At 42.6% G+C, this 16,909-nt stretch overlaps 1 long non-coding RNA gene across 1 annotated transcript; it reads left to right on the top strand.

Moving 5' to 3' along the window:
* Nucleotides 1–6,022: 6,022 nt before the first annotated feature.
* On the top strand, nt 6,023–6,473 carry LOC116656507. Its single transcript, XR_004311433.2, has 2 exons — nt 6,023–6,139; nt 6,203–6,473. It is a non-coding gene; the product is annotated as an uncharacterized LOC116656507 (long non-coding RNA).
* Nucleotides 6,474–16,909: the final 10,436 nt, after the last annotated feature.

The following is a 16,909-nucleotide window of genomic DNA, read 5'->3' as shown; positions in this document are numbered from 1 at the left end:
AGGTTGCGGTTTTGCAGCTCCAACGCTGACAAATACGGATCGGTGGCACGATCAGTAGGAAAAGCAGATCCCTTTTCTGATGTCGGAGATTCCTCCAAAGTTTCCATTTTCCAGCACAATTGCACAGCAAGTTCTGTTCGTTGCTAGAGACGTTTCCCAACTGAACTGCGTATCACAGAGTTCTTTCTAATTTTATCATTTCTGCAAAGTCTATTGCCCTCTCTGTTTCTTGCATTCAGTCCGCGCTCTACGATCAGACCATGCTCAGCAGCAGAGTGTGTCCCTTTTTCTCAGCTACTGTGTATTTTAAAACTACTAGCGACAATGTGTCGCCACACCAAAGCTGTACGCACACGTACAATGGGCAACTAGCCATTCTACGACAAATACAATAAGGCTCACGGCCACGTTCCTTCGGCACTATCACAATTAAGATTAAATATAACAACATTGAGGCAGAAATTGAGTTTTTTATAGTACCATCGGTCACATTCGATGTTATTTGTGGAATAGACTTATGGGAAATATTTGGAATCTCTGTTTCTTTAGGAAACCAAGTAAATGAATTAAACTTTGAGGAAGATTCTTCCAAACTTAAGTTATCACATGTGGATCGATCTAGACTCAAAGGTGTAATAGATTTCTTTCCGTCATCTGACAGAGATGGTCTTGGCATTACGAACTTAATCGAACACTCGATTGATACTGGCAATGCCAAACCAATCAAACTGAGGCATTACCCGTAATCACCAGCGCGTGAAAAGCTTCTGTGCGCTGAGATCGACAGGATGATTAACTTCACGAGGTCACGATAAAAGACTCATACCCGATTCCGAATCTAGAAGGATTGTTAAGCCGTCTTTCCCCAGTTCCCTGCATTTCTAAAATTTATTTGAAAGATGCGTTTTGGCAAATCAATTTAGACCCTCAGACCCGACCTAAAACGGCATTCACCGTTCCGAATAGGCCATTATACCAATTTAAACGTATGCCTTTCGAACTGTGCAACGCCCCTCAGATAATGTGTCGTTTGATAGACCAAGTTATACCTTACTTATCATGTCACCAAGTTTCGACGAGCATTTAAAGAACCTATCAGAGGTGGCAAAGCGATTACGCCACGCAGGCCTTACAATCATTATTAAGAAGAGCCAATTTTGCCTTCGAAAAGTAGAATACCTAGGTTATGTAGTGGGTGAAAGAACACCGCAAGTGAACCCAGAAAAGGTCAGTGCGGTATCTCAGTTTCCTATCCCCAAAACCCAACAGCAACAGAGACGTTTTCTTGGCGGCTGGTACCGTCGATTCATATCCCAGTATTAACAATAACAGCCCCACTTACAGATTTACTTCGCAGAAAGATCTTTAGCTGGAACGAGGACGCTCAGAAAGCTTTTGACGAAGTTGTTTAGTTACCGAGCGTTTTCGGGAGCTATATTCAATGTTCCAAATCTTGGTGTTAGTAAAAACAAGCACAGTTCAATTTCATACAATTTATTTGAAATGTTTGGGTTTATACAAATTATATATGTATAGATGTGACTGCGAGGGGGTAAAGGCCGAATTAGAATACAAACGCGGGAGCGCGACTCAACGCTTGATGCTGCGGAGCGATCGAGAGATCCCGGGAGAGAGCGAGACAAACGCTAGTGCATGACGGCAGATGCAGGTGGCCGATCGAATGCACGAGAGCGGCCGATGCGAACATAAGTATAAAAGAAAGTGACGTCACGAACTCAATAAATTATTGCCGGCCAAACTTCTTTCCGGCGGCTGCTTGACCCGACATACTCCCCCCGTTGGAAGATGAGCTTTCAACAACTTCATGAAGGGGCAGTAGGTACCATTTGTTGATTGCTCGCCTTGTAGCTCCGGGTGCCGTCCTCAGCAGCGCACCCGGCACACTCCGTCGCCGTCGTCTTCATCCTCGATGCTACTGCAGCTGGGCGATGGCATCTCGGTAGTCATTTCGCTGCCAAAATCCAGTTCACATCCACACTGGGTAACATACCTATCACACTAGCCACCACTGTGCAGATCCCGGCAAGGCGCTTCTCCATGCGCTGCTCGAAGTGACGACGGTGCCTATAATATTTCTCCTTCTCGCTGAGCACTTTACGGAGGGGCTTATTCTTTGGCTCGGAAACAAACCTGCGATGAGACTCTACCTTCAGCGGCTCCGTCTGAGGCTGGACGAGCAACTCTGACGGCTCAGCTGCCATGAGGACCTTACCATCGTCAGGGCCTCCGCCCCCACAAACAATCCAACCAAGCCGAGTTTTTTGGATGGAGGGCAAACCAGGAGGCAGATGAATTTGCCCCACACAAAGCAGCTCATGAAATAGTCCAGCTCCAATTAGCAAATCAACTGGCTGAGGCTGTTTGAAAATGAGGATCCGCTAGCTCTACATTGTCGGGAATTTTCCAAGAGCTGAAGTCCAATGCAAAATTGGGCTGAAGGTCCGTGATGTTGGAGGCTACGATCGCAGTTAATTGCGCAGAGTAGTCAGAGCATTGGGATTGCTAGCTAACTTGCACGGAAACCCATCTTTAGAGAACCCTGCGCCTCCTATACCGGATACAGACACCGGAGTCCTTATCTTCCGCAGCTGCAGCTGGTCCGCCAGCCTTGAAGTGACTAGATGCACCTGCGAGCCAGAATCGAGCAGCGCTCGGCAGGGCAGTAGATCTCCGGAGCGGTTCCTAACCAGAATATTGGCAGTGGCTAGCAACACCACATCACCAAACCGATCCTTAGCGACGAGAGAATTGACGGCGGCGGACGCTGAACCAGAAACAGCGTCGCTAGATGTGGGAATCGCAGGAGAAGGTTTTGGTCTTGAGCTGGCAAATTGCCTCCAAAATGCAGCAGATTATGATGGCTGCGTCCACACGCACGGCTGCTTGACGCATTGCAATGCCGAGATAGGTGCCCAGATCCAAGGCACTTACGGCATAAATCCAATCGCCTAACTTCGCCTAAACGATCCTCAGGCGACAAGCTTAAAAACCTTGGACAGGAGTTTATCACGTGATTGCTGCGATTACTAAACCTTTTTTGTAGCAGCTCATAATTTTTGTCCATGAGCTCCAACGATCGAATAGTCTCCAAGGCAGATTCACGAAAGCAGGACCGCAACCGTTGAAGCTTCTCGACCCGACTAATGAAAGGGTTTGTGTGCACCATTTTTATACCCTTGCAGAGGGTATTATAATTTTGGTCAAAAGTGTGCAACGCAGTGAAGGAGACATCTCCGACCCTATAAAGTATATATATTCTTGATCAGGATCACCTCCTGAGTCGATATGAGCATGTCCGTCTGTCCGTCTGTCCGTCGGTCCGTCTGTCCGTCTGTCTGTTTCTACGCAAACTAGTCTCTCAGTTTTAAAGCTATCGAGTTGAAATTTTGCACACACCCTTCTTTCCTTTGCAGGCAGTATATAAGTCGGAACGGCCGGGATCGGTCGACTATATCCTATAGCTGCCATATAACTGATTGATCGGAAATGCCATAACTTTGGTGTTTTTTAAGTTAGAGGGTTGGGAGTTTCTACACATGTTATATTTGACCAAAATATCTTATGTACAAAATTTCGTAAGGATCGGCCGACTATATCCTATAGCTGTCATAGAACGATCGAAATTGGCATAACTTTGGTGTTTTTTAAGTTAGATGGGATTTGGTACAGATTCTATTTTGGGGATAACAATCTGATCTGCCAATTTTCATAAGGATCGGCCGACTATAAACGATCCGCTATATATCTAATAAAATAAGATGGGTGGCGCCACCTAGCGGACTGCGACTGAACTGCAAGGGTATATCAACTTCGGCTCCGCCCGAAGTTAGCTTTCCTTTCTTGTTTTTTTTTTTTTTTTGCGCGGTTCACACTGCGTACGTACAGCACACCTCCCGTCCAACCGACCGAGGGACGCTGCCGCGTGACGTACGGCTCGAATTTCGGGTATAGATTCGAGAGTGTTAAGCGAAAAGTAGGAGAAAGATATCACGAGGAAGAGTGTTGCACAGATAAGGCGGTTAATATAAGCGATTTAAGATTGTTAGTAGAGCAAGGTGACAAGATGTGGTAGAGACCATTGTAGTCCGAACATAATACCCTGAACGGATCGTGTTGGGCATATGTCGAACTACAATGGCTGAGGAGTAGAGGACGAAAGTTTCTAATCCTTCTACTAGGAACGTTAAAATTTAAGCGTGTTAGTAAATGCTGGCTGCCTATATTTCCATAAATAAGATTGTATAGAAACATGACACCCAGCATCGTTCTACGGTTTGTTAATGATGGTAAGTTGATTAGTAAAAGTATACTACAATAGGGGAGGTAAAGATTTGCATCCCAATTAAGTCCCCTAAGCGCAAAAGTAATGAAGTTTTTTTGTACAGATTCAATGTGATCTTGGTGTACTCCATATTGAGGACTCCAGACACACGATCCATACTCAAGAATCGGACGGACCAGTGATGTATATAACGTTTTAGTTATGTACGGGTCATTAAATTCTTTTGACCATCTTTTAATAAAACCAAGCACACCCATAGCTTTATTAACCATGGTAGATATATGGTCTTTAAATTTAAGTTTCAAATCTAATAGGACACCTAGATCGTTAACATGAGTTAATCGTGCTAAGGCGTTAACATAGAGAAAGTACATAGCCTGGTGAGGACTAGATCGGTAAAAAGACATAAGTTTACATTTCGATCCATTAAGCTTTAGGTTATTTGCTAAACACCAATTTTGAAGTTTATCCAAATCGGATTGAAGTCTAGACTGGGCGCTAGTGAATTTATACTGAAGGCATAGCTTAACGTCATCAGCGTACATAAGTACAAGTGAATTAGTTAAGGCAAGGGGCAAGTCGTTAATAAACCGTGTAAAAAGTAGAGGTCCAAGATGGCTTCCTTGGGGCACCCCAGATGTGGCGCGGACTAAGGCAGAAATTGAGTTCTTAATAGTACCATCGGTCACATTCGATGTTATTTGTGGAATAGACTTATGGGAAATATTTGGAATCTCTGTTTCTTTAGGAAACCAAGTAAATGAATTAAACTTTGAGGAAGATTCTTCCAAACTTAAGTTATCACATGTGGATCGATCTAGACTCAAAGGTGTAATAGATTTCTTTCCGTAATCTGACAGAGATGGTCTTGGCATTACGAACTTAATCGAACACTCGATTGATACTGGCAATGCCAAACCAATCAAACAGAGGCATTACCCGTAATCAGCAGCGCGTGAAAAGCTTCTGTGCGCTGAGATCGACAGGATGATTAACTTAGGAGTAATTGAAGAAGCCCCTGCATCATCATGGTCATCTCCGATTGTAATAATAGTCAAGCCAGATAAAGTCAGGTTTTGTCTCGATTCTATAAAGTTAAACGAGGTCACGATAAAAGACTCATACCCGATTCCGAATCTAGAAGGATTGTTAAGCCGTCTTTCCCCAGTTCCCTGCATTTCTAAAATTTATTTGAAAGATGCGTTTTGGCAAATCAATTTAGACCCTCAGTCCCGACCTAAAACGGCATTCACCGTTCCGAATAGGCCATTATACCAATTTAAACGTATGCCTTTCGAACTGTGCAACGCCCCTCAGATAATGTGTCGTTTGATAGACCAAGTTATACCTTACTTATCATGTCACCAAGTTTCGACGAGCATTTAAAGAACCTATCAGAGGTGGCAAAGCGATTACGCCACGCAGGCCTTACAATCAATATTAAGAAGAGCCAATTTTGCCTTCGAAAAGTAGAATACCTAGGTTATGTAGTGGGTGAAAGAACACTGCAAGTGAACCCAGAAAAGGTCAGTGCGGTATCTCAGTTTCCTATCCCCAAAACCCAACAGCAACAGAGACGTTTTCTTGGCGGCTGGTACCGTCGATTCATATCCCAGTATTAACAATAACAGCCCCACTTACAGATTTACTTCGCAGAAAAAGCACCTGTCAAAAAGTGACAATCCCAAAAGATGCATTTCCTGTCTGCCACCTGATTTCACTTTTATTCTGAATCTCGCTGCGGGCAGACCTGTGCATCTGTGGATAAAAATTATTAAACCAGTGACTTAACCTCGTGGAGGAGAAAATTAGTGTGTGATTTTTATAAGAATAGAGGTGAGAAAATATTAAGCTCCATGCCATTCCCTGCATTGGCTTTGTGTTTATTTTCCCGTTTAGCGGATTTTTGTCGCTGGATGACCCTCGATGCCCGTGGATTTGGAGGCACCACCTGGCCCAACCCCGGCATCCATCATAAGCACCAGCATCACCACCAAGCTTCCGGGATTATTTTTACGACCCGTCGCCGAAATTCCGCCGGCAACATCAACCCCTCTGCCTGTGGAGTCTTGGATTTTTTTTATGTATTTTTTTTATATAAAATTATATAAAATTACAAATATCACGTAACTACAACTATTAAATATCCCCGCGAGAGAGGACAAAAAAATCCAGCAATTTCGAATACCCTTTAAACTTCAAAATTCAAATTCAAATCAATTTCTGAAAAGTCTTGAATTATTATTTCTAAGCAATCCCATTTAAAAAAAAATTTACTTGTTAAGCCCCAAACCTGAATTATTATCTTTAATAATCTTTAATTAACTTTAAGTATCTTTAATTATTATTATCTTTACTATTGAATTGTTCTAAATACCGCCACATTAATATTAATTATCATCGAAAATATCCTTTATGGTTAATGAAAACCACCTTATGTTAATTTATTTTATAAGAGATTTTCCTGAATTATAACGTTAACTAAAATGAATTTATATTAGACCTTTTGTTTGGGCACCGGAAGTAATCTCGCCACCCATGCAGTTAAACAACAGTTAGCCACCTCAAACATCTTAGCCAAGGAATTTGTTTTTTTTTTCTTCACCCCCAACACAATGCTATTTAGGCATCCTTCTCCCAGGACCCTTCCTATTCCAACACGGCTGGAGCCTGTTCGAAGTACCTTCAGGACATGTGCCAAACCGTTACAACTGTCCTGTCGAGACTCGAGTTTTTGGAATCCCGCTGATAAACCAATCAGAGTAACACTTTAGGATATTTGTTAAGGCCATTTTATCGGATTCGACTAAATCAATATCAGCATTTAAAATATATTTGTAATCAGTTACAGTCAAAACATCTACCCTTTTTGTTTTATAAATTTTGAATTTTTCGGCGTCTATTGTTACTCCAAAGCCCTGGCTAAGGATTTCACGACAAACCAATACATCGTATTTCAGATACTTATCCATAATTAGGTATAACCAAATTTGTTTAATATATATATTACATAATACTTGCTGAGTACTACAAATGGCATCATTACTTATACCGTTAAGTTTTACAATGTTATTTATTCTTTTTCCCTTAAATTTATCCACGACGCTTTCCTTCACTAGGGAGCATTCAGCACCCGAATCAAAACAAAATGGAATAGACTCACCGGATGCCCTTATTATTTCAGTCGGTGGAGCTACTGTGCAGATATCCACCCGCTTCTCATACGTTCGGCCTTTTGGACAAGCGGATGCAAAATGTCCTAATTCACCACACTTAAAGCACTTAACACATGACCGATCCTTCGGTCCAGTCATGTTGCTGCCGCTGTGGATTTTGCCTTTGCTCTGGCCCTTTTCCAAGCGAGCACGGCATTCGGCGTATTTATGGCCAGCCTTTCCACAGTAATTGCATTTCGTCGGTGTCGGAAACTTGAACTTCTTGCGTTCCGAGTCTGTTGAAACGTCGTCTATACTGCGCTTTTTAAATGAGTGCGCGTGTAACTGTTGTAGCTCATTGCGAGTTTTCGTTGTTTGTAAAAACCCAGTACGTCAACTTGTTGTCTATTTGGGCCATGTGAGCTAGAGTTACAGATACCGCTATTTCTTCCAAATCCTTGGTTTTCCATTTTGACATAAGTAGCGTCACAATACGGCTACCGTATTCAGCGAAGCACTCCTCCGGCTTTGGTCGTCCATTCAGAATATTTAATAGCATGGCGCCAGAAGTCTCAATTCCAACAAAGCGTTGTATAAACAGCTCCTTGAACTGCGCCCAAGTGATGCCGGCAAATCAAATTTGGGAAAGCCACTGTGATGCGCAGCCTTCTAATGCCTTGCTTAGGGCCTCGAGCACGTTATCCGCAAAAATTAAGTCCGCTGTTGAACCAGACCCAGAGGAAGCATCCGCTCCAGCACTGTCAGGATATAATTTTGGAAGAGTCACATATGATGATTTTCCATCGGTTGGTGGTGCCCTTGGTGTCTGTATGTTATTGATGATCTCCAATTGGAAGAGTCACATATGATGATTTTCCATCGGTTGGTGGTGCCCTTGGTGTCTGCATGTTATTGATGATCTCCAATAGGTTGCGGTTTTGCAGCTCCAACGCTGACAAATACGGATCGGTGGCACGATCAGTAGGAAAAGCAGATCCCTTTTCTGATGTCGGAGATTCCTCCAAAGTTTCCATTTTCCAGCACAATTGCACAGCAAGTTCTTTTCGTTGCTAGAGACGTTTCCCAACTGAACTGCGTATCACAGAGTTCTTTCTAATTTTATCATTTCTGCAAAGTCTATTGCCCTCTCTGTTTCTTGCATTCAGTCCGCGCTCTACGATCAGACCATGCTCAGCAGCAGAGTGTGTCCCTTTTTCTCAGCTACTGTGTATTTTAAAACTACTAGCGACAATGTGTCGCCACACCAAAGCTGTACGCACACGTACAATGGGCAACTAGCCATTCTACGACAAATACAATAAGGCTCACGGCCACGTTCCTTCGGCACTATCACAATTAAGATTAAATATAACAACATTGAGGCAGAAATTGAGTTTTTTATAGTACCATCGGTCACATTCGATGTTATTTGTGGAATAGACTTATGGGAAATATTTGGAATCTCTGTTTCTTTAGGAAACCAAGTAAATGAATTAAACTTTGAGGAAGATTCTTCCAAACTTAAGTTATCACATGTGGATCGATCTAGACTCAAAGGTGTAATAGATTTCTTTCCGTCATCTGACAGAGATGGTCTTGGCATTACGAACTTAATCGAACACTCGATTGATACTGGCAATGCCAAACCAATCAAACTGAGGCATTACCCGTAATCACCAGCGCGTGAAAAGCTTCTGTGCGCTGAGATCGACAGGATGATTAACTTCACGAGGTCACGATAAAAGACTCATACCCGATTCCGAATCTAGAAGGATTGTTAAGCCGTCTTTCCCCAGTTCCCTGCATTTCTAAAATTTATTTGAAAGATGCGTTTTGGCAAATCAATTTAGACCCTCAGACCCGACCTAAAACGGCATTCACCGTTCCGAATAGGCCATTATACCAATTTAAACGTATGCCTTTCGAACTGTGCAACGCCCCTCAGATAATGTGTCGTTTGATAGACCAAGTTATACCTTACTTATCATGTCACCAAGTTTCGACGAGCATTTAAAGAACCTATCAGAGGTGGCAAAGCGATTACGCCACGCAGGCCTTACAATCATTATTAAGAAGAGCCAATTTTGCCTTCGAAAAGTAGAATACCTAGGTTATGTAGTGGGTGAAAGAACACCGCAAGTGAACCCAGAAAAGGTCAGTGCGGTATCTCAGTTTCCTATCCCCAAAACCCAACAGCAACAGAGACGTTTTCTTGGCGGCTGGTACCGTCGATTCATATCCCAGTATTAACAATAACAGCCCCACTTACAGATTTACTTCGCAGAAAGATCTTTAGCTGGAACGAGGACGCTCAGAAAGCTTTTGACGAAGTTGTTTAGTTACCGAGCGTTTTCGGGAGCTATATTCAATGTTCCAAATCTTGGTGTTAGTAAAAACAAGCACAGTTCAATTTCATACAATTTATTTGAAATGTTTGGGTTTATACAAATTATATATGTATAGATGTGACTGCGAGGGGGTAAAGGCCGAATTAGAATACAAACGCGGGAGCGCGACTCAACGCTTGATGCTGCGGAGCGATCGAGAGATCCCGGGAGAGAGCGAGACAAACGCTAGTGCATGACGGCAGATGCAGGTGGCCGATCGAATGCACGAGAGCGGCCGATGCGAACATAAGTATAAAAGAAAGTGACGTCACGAACTCAATAAATTATTGCCGGCCAAACTTCTTTCCGGCGGCTGCTTGACCCGACATACTCCCCCCGTTGGAAGATGAGCTTTCAACAACTTCATGAAGGGGCAGTAGGTACCATTTGTTGATTGCTCGCCTTGTAGCTCCGGGTGCCGTCCTCAGCAGCGCACCCGGCACACTCCGTCGCCGTCGTCTTCATCCTCGATGCTACTGCAGCTGGGCGATGGCATCTCGGTAGTCATTTCGCTGCCAAAATCCAGTTCACATCCACACTGGGTAACATACCTATCACACTAGCCACCACTGTGCAGATCCCGGCAAGGCGCTTCTCCATGCGCTGCTCGAAGTGACGACGGTGCCTATAATATTTCTCCTTCTCGCTGAGCACTTTACGGAGGGGCTTATTCTTTGGCTCGGAAACAAACCTGCGATGAGACTCTACCTTCAGCGGCTCCGTCTGAGGCTGGACGAGCAACTCTGACGGCTCAGCTGCCATGAGGACCTTACCATCGTCAGGGCCTCCGCCCCCACAAACAATCCAACCAAGCCGAGTTTTTTGGATGGAGGGCAAACCAGGAGGCAGATGAATTTGCCCCACACAAAGCAGCTCATGAAATAGTCCAGCTCCAATTAGCAAATCAACTGGCTGAGGCTGTTTGAAAATGAGGATCCGCTAGCTCTACATTGTCGGGAATTTTCCAAGAGCTGAAGTCCAATGCAAAATTGGGCTGAAGGTCCGTGATGTTGGAGGCTACGATCGCAGTTAATTGCGCAGAGTAGTCAGAGCATTGGGATTGCTAGCTAACTTGCACGGAAACCCATCTTTAGAGAACCCTGCGCCTCCTATACCGGATACAGACACCGGAGTCCTTATCTTCCGCAGCTGCAGCTGGTCCGCCAGCCTTGAAGTGACTAGATGCACCTGCGAGCCAGAATCGAGCAGCGCTCGGCAGGGCAGTAGATCTCCGGAGCGGTTCCTAACCAGAATATTGGCAGTGGCTAGCAACACCACATCACCAAACCGATCCTTAGCGACGAGAGAATTGACGGCGGCGGACGCTGAACCAGAAACAGCGTCGCTAGATGTGGGAATCGCAGGAGAGGGGTTTTGGTCTTGAGCTGGCAAATTGCCTCCAAAATGCAGCAGATTATGATGCCTGCGTCCACACGCACGGCTGCTTGACGCATTGCAATGCCGAGATAGGTGCCCAGATCCAAGGCACTTACGGCATAAATCCAATCGCCTAACTTCGCCTAAACGATCCTCAGGCGACAAGCTTAAAAACCTTGGACAGGAGTTTATCACGTGATTGCTGCGATTACTAAACCTTTTTTGTAGCAGCTCATAATTTTTGTCCATGAGCTCCAACGATCGAATAGTCTCCAAGGCAGATTCACGAAAGCAGGACCGCAACCGTTGAAGCTTCTCGACCCGACTAATGAAAGGGTTTGTGTGCACCATTTTTATACCCTTGCAGAGGGTATTATAATTTTGGTCAAAAGTGTGCAACGCAGTGAAGGAGACATCTCCGACCCTATAAAGTATATATATTCTTGATCAGGATCACCTCCTGAGTCGATATGAGCATGTCCGTCTGTCCGTCTGTCCGTCGGTCCGTCTGTTCGTCTGTCTGTTTCTACGCAAACTAGTCTCTCAGTTTTAAAGCTATCGAGTTGAAATTTTGCACACACCCTTCTTTCCTTTGCAGGCAGTATATAAGTCGGAACGGCCGGGATCGGTCGACTATATCCTATAGCTGCCATATAACTGATTGATCGGAAATGCCATAACTTTGGTGTTTTTTAAGTTAGAGGGTTGGGAGTTTCTACACATGTTATATTTGACCAAAATATCTTATGTACAAAATTTCGTAAGGATCGGCCGACTATATCCTATAGCTGTCATAGAACGATCGAAATTGGCATAACTTTGGTGTTTTTTAAGTTAGATGGGATTTGGTACAGATTCTATTTTGGGGATAACAATCTGATCTGCCAATTTTCATAAGGATCGGCCGACTATAAACGATCCGCTATATATCTAATAAAATAAGATGGGTGGCGCCACCTAGCGGACTGCGACTGAACTGCAAGGGTATATCAACTTCGGCTCCGCCCGAAGTTAGCTTTCCTTTCTTGTTTTTTTTTTTTTTTTTGCGCGGTTCACACTGCGTACGTACAGCACACCTCCCGTCCAACCGACCGAGGGACGCTGCCGCGTGACGTACGGCTCGAATTTCGGGTATAGATTCGAGAGTGTTAAGCGAAAAGTAGGAGAAAGATATCACGAGGAAGAGTGTTGCACAGATAAGGCGGTTAATATAAGCGATTTAAGATTGTTAGTAGAGCAAGGTGACAAGATGTGGTAGAGACCATTGTAGTCCGAACATAATACCCTGAACGGATCGTGTTGGGCATATGTCGAATTACAATGGCTAAGGAGTAGAGGACGGAAGTTTCTAGTCCTTCTACTAGGAACGTTAAAATTTAAGCGTGTTAGTAAATGCTGGCTGCCTATATTTCCATAAATAAGATTGTATAGAAACATGACACCCAGCATCGTTCTACGGTTTGTTAATGATGGTAAGTTGATTAGTAAAAGTCTACTACAATAGGGGAGGTAAAGATTTGCATCCCAATTAAGTCCCCTAAGCGCAAAAGTAATGAAGTTTTTTTGTACAGATTCAATGTGATCTTGGTGTACTCCATATTGAGGACTCCAGACACACGATCCATACTCAAGAATCGGACGGACCAGTGATGTATATAACGTTTTAGTTATGTACGGGTCATTAAATTCTTTTGACCATCTTTTAATAAAACCAAGCACACCCATAGCTTTATTAACCATGGTAGATATATGGTCTTTAAATTTAAGTTTCAAATCTAATAGGACACCTAGATCGTTAACATGAGTTAATCGTGCTAAGGCGTTAACATAGAGAAAGTACATAGCCTGCTGAGGACTAGATCGGTAAAAAGACATAAGTTTACATTTCGATCCATTAAGCTTTAGGTTATTTGCTAAACACCAATTTTGAAGTTTATCCAAATCGGATTGAAGTCTAGGCTGGGCGCTAGTGAATTTATACTGAAGGCATAGCTTAACGTCATCAGCGTACATAAGTACAAGTGAATTAGTTAAGGCAAGGGGCAAGTCGTTAATAAACCGTGTAAAAAGTAGAGGTCCAAGATGGCTTCCTTGGGGCACCCCAGATGTGGCGCGGACTAAGGCAGAAATTGAGTTCTTAATAGTACCATCGGTCACATTCGATGTTATTTGTGGAATAGACTTATGGGAAATATTTGGAATCTCTGTTTCTTTAGGAAACCAAGTAAATGAATTAAACTTTGAGGAAGATTCTTCCAAACTTAAGTTATCACATGTGGATCGATCTAGACTCAAAGGTGTAATAGATTTCTTTCCGTCATCTGACAGAGATGGTCTTGGCATTACGAACTTAATCGAACACTCGATTGATACTGGCAATGCCAAACCAATCAAACAGAGGCATTACCCGTAATCAGCAGCGCTTGAAAAGCTTCTGTGCGCTGAGATCGACAGGATGATTAACTTAGGAGTAATTGAAGAAGCCCCTGCATCATCATGGTCATCTCCGATTGTAATAATAGTCAAGCCAGATAAAGTCAGGTTTTGTCTCGATTCTATAAAGTTAAACGAGGTCACGATAAAAGACTCATACCCGATTCCGAATCTAGAAGGATTGTTAAGCCGTCTTTCCCCAGTTCCCTGCATTTCTAAAATTTATTTGAAAGATGCGTTTTGGCAAATCAATTTAGACCCTCAGTCCCGACCTAAAACGGCATTCACCGTTCCGAATAGGCCATTATACCAATTTAAACGTATGCCTTTCGAACTGTGCAACGCCCCTCAGATAATGTGTCGTTTGATAGACCAAGTTATACCTTACTTATCATGTCACCAAGTTTCGACGAGCATTTAAAGAACCTATCAGAGGTGGCAAAGCGATTACGCCACGCAGGCCTTACAATCAATATTAAGAAGAGCCAATTTTGCCTTCGAAAAGTAGAATACCTAGGTTATGTAGTGGGTGAAAGAACACTGCAAGTGAACCCAGAAAAGGTCAGTGCGGTATCTCAGTTTCCTATCCCCAAAACCCAACAGCAACAGAGACGTTTTCTTGGCGGCTGGTACCGTCGATTCATATCCCAGTATTAACAATAACAGCCCCACTTACAGATTTACTTCGCAGAAAGATCTTTAGCTGGAACGAGGACGCTCAGAAAGCTTTTGACGAAGTTGTTTAGTTACCGAGCGTTTTCGGGAGCTGTATTCAATGTTCCAAATCTTGGTGTTAGCAAAAAACAAGCACAGTTCAATTTCATACAATTTGTTTGAAATGTTTGGGTTTATACAAATTACACAGTGTAACAGTGATTCTGAACTTTTGAAGTGACATAGTAGGAATTGTTCATTGGGTCGAGTATATCACAAAACCATTTTTGAAATATTTCTAACACCCTCAAAATATTGATTTATGGTTAAAAAACCGTTTTTCGGGACTTGTTTGCGCTTAAAAATTCCTGAACGCGTTTTTTTCAACCGATTTCAAAATTTTTGGTGATTTTTAATAGTGAAATGTTGTAGCTTTTGAAAAAAAAAATATATCTTCGATTTTGTTAAACAAAAAGAACAAAATTTTTACATCTGAAACTGAAGTTTTCGACTTTTGTTCGTGTTTTTCGGATTTTGATGCCAGTTTTTCGGTACAACTTACAAAAATTCTGTCATTTTTGCCACATATCAATGTTGTCTCATTAATTCTGAATAAAATGAGACAAATTTCATCAAAAAATAATGAAAATTGGTAAAGTTATAACGCTTCTCCCAAAAAAAGTCAATTCAACCTTGTGTGCGCTCCGGAGTACCTGTGTGTATAAGACAGGAATATGCTCTTCTTCTTATAGTGCTCCCATGGTTTTATTGACTTTTTTTGGGAAAAGCGTTATAACTTCAACAATTTGCATTATTTTTTAATGAAATTTGTCTCGCTTTATTCAGTATTAATGAGACAACATTGATATGTGGCAAAAATGACAGAATTTTTGTAAGTTGTACCGAAAAACTGGCATCAAAATCCGAAAAACACGAACAAAAGTCGAAAACTTCAGTTTCAGATGTAAAATTTTGTTCTTTTTGTTCAACAAAATCGAAGATATATTTTTTTTTCAAAAGCTACAACATTTCACTATTAAAAATCACCAAAAATTTTAGGTTGAATTGACTTTATTTGGGAAAAGCGTTATACTTCACCAATTTTCATTATTTTTTGATGAAATTTGTGGCAAAAATGACAGAATTTTTGTAATTTGTACCGAAAAACTAGCATCAAAATCCGAAAAACACGAACAAAAGTCGAAAACTTCAGTTTCAGATATAAAAATTTTGTTCTTTTTGTTTAACAAAATCGAAGATATATTTTTTTTTCAAAAGCTACAACATTTCACTATTAAAAAACACCAAAAATTTTGAAATCGGTTGAAAAAAACGCGTTCAGGAATTTTTAAGCGCAAACAAGTCCCGAAAAACGGTTTTTTAACCATAAATCAATATTTTGAGGGTGTTAGAAATATTTCAAAAATGGTTTTGTGATATACTCGACCCAATGAACAATTCCTACTATGTCACTTCAAAAGTTCATTCACTTTTGTCATTTTTGTAACACTGTGTTATATATGTATAGATGTGACTGCGAGGGGGTGAAGACCGAATTAGAATACAAACGCGGGAGCGCGGCTCAACGCTTGATGCTGCGGAGCGATCGAGAGATCCCGGGAGAGAGCGAGACAAACGCTAGTGCATGACGGCAGATTCAGGTGGCCGATCGAATGCACGAGAGCGGGAGATGCGAACATAAGTATAAAAGAAAGTGACGTCACGAACTCAATAAATTATTGCCGGCCAAACTTCTTTCCGGCGGCTGCTTGACCCGACATACTCCCAGAGATTAGATTCAAGATAGTTAAGCGACAAGTAGGAGAAAGATATCACGAGGAAGAGTGTTGCACAGATAAGGCGTTTAATATAAGCGATTTAAGATTGTTAGTAGAGCAAGGTGACAAGATGTGGTAGAGTAATAATACCCTGAACGGATCGTGTTGGGCATATGTCGAACTACAATGGCTGAGGAATAGAGGACGAAAGTTTCTAATCCGTGATTTAAGCGTGTTAGTAAATGCTGGCTGCCTATATTTCCATAAATAAGATTGTATAGAAACATGACACCCAGCATCGTTCTACGGTTTGTTAATGATGGTAAGTTGATTAGTAAAAGTCTACTACAATAAGAGGGGAGGTAAAGATTTGCATCCCAATTAAGCCCCCTAATTGGGCCGTCAGCCAATCGGGTACAACAGGGGGAGAAACGCATGAGCTCATGTGCCGTAACTGTGTACACCGATGGTAGTGCGACTATACTCTTCACGTGAGGGCGGCTGGTAACAGGTCCCGGTAAGGTCATGTCTCTGCCGAGGATGCTGGCTAATTGTAGTCGGGCGGGGAGAAGAAAACTCCCTTCCTCAAATCACCCCAATCCAAGGTGGAACAGCATATGCCGAGGGATGCATGTCCGGGGGATGCACGGACGTTAATATGCGGACTCAGGGGGACCGGCCGACCCCTCAGTTTTAACCAGGCTTATCATGACAAGCGGGCTATGCCATGATGGACGAACCCCTTCCCGCCTACTCGTGGGTCCAAAAAATGAACGATAACAATTTAAAAAAAAAAAACAAACAGTGGAGAACGGAACTCCC

This window comes from Drosophila ananassae, unplaced genomic scaffold (assembly GCF_017639315.1).
Source record: "Drosophila ananassae strain 14024-0371.13 unplaced genomic scaffold, ASM1763931v2 tig00000091, whole genome shotgun sequence".
NCBI classification, from domain to species: Eukaryota; Metazoa; Arthropoda; class Insecta; order Diptera; family Drosophilidae; genus Drosophila; species Drosophila ananassae.
This window is presented reverse-complemented; position numbering and strand designations above follow the sequence as displayed.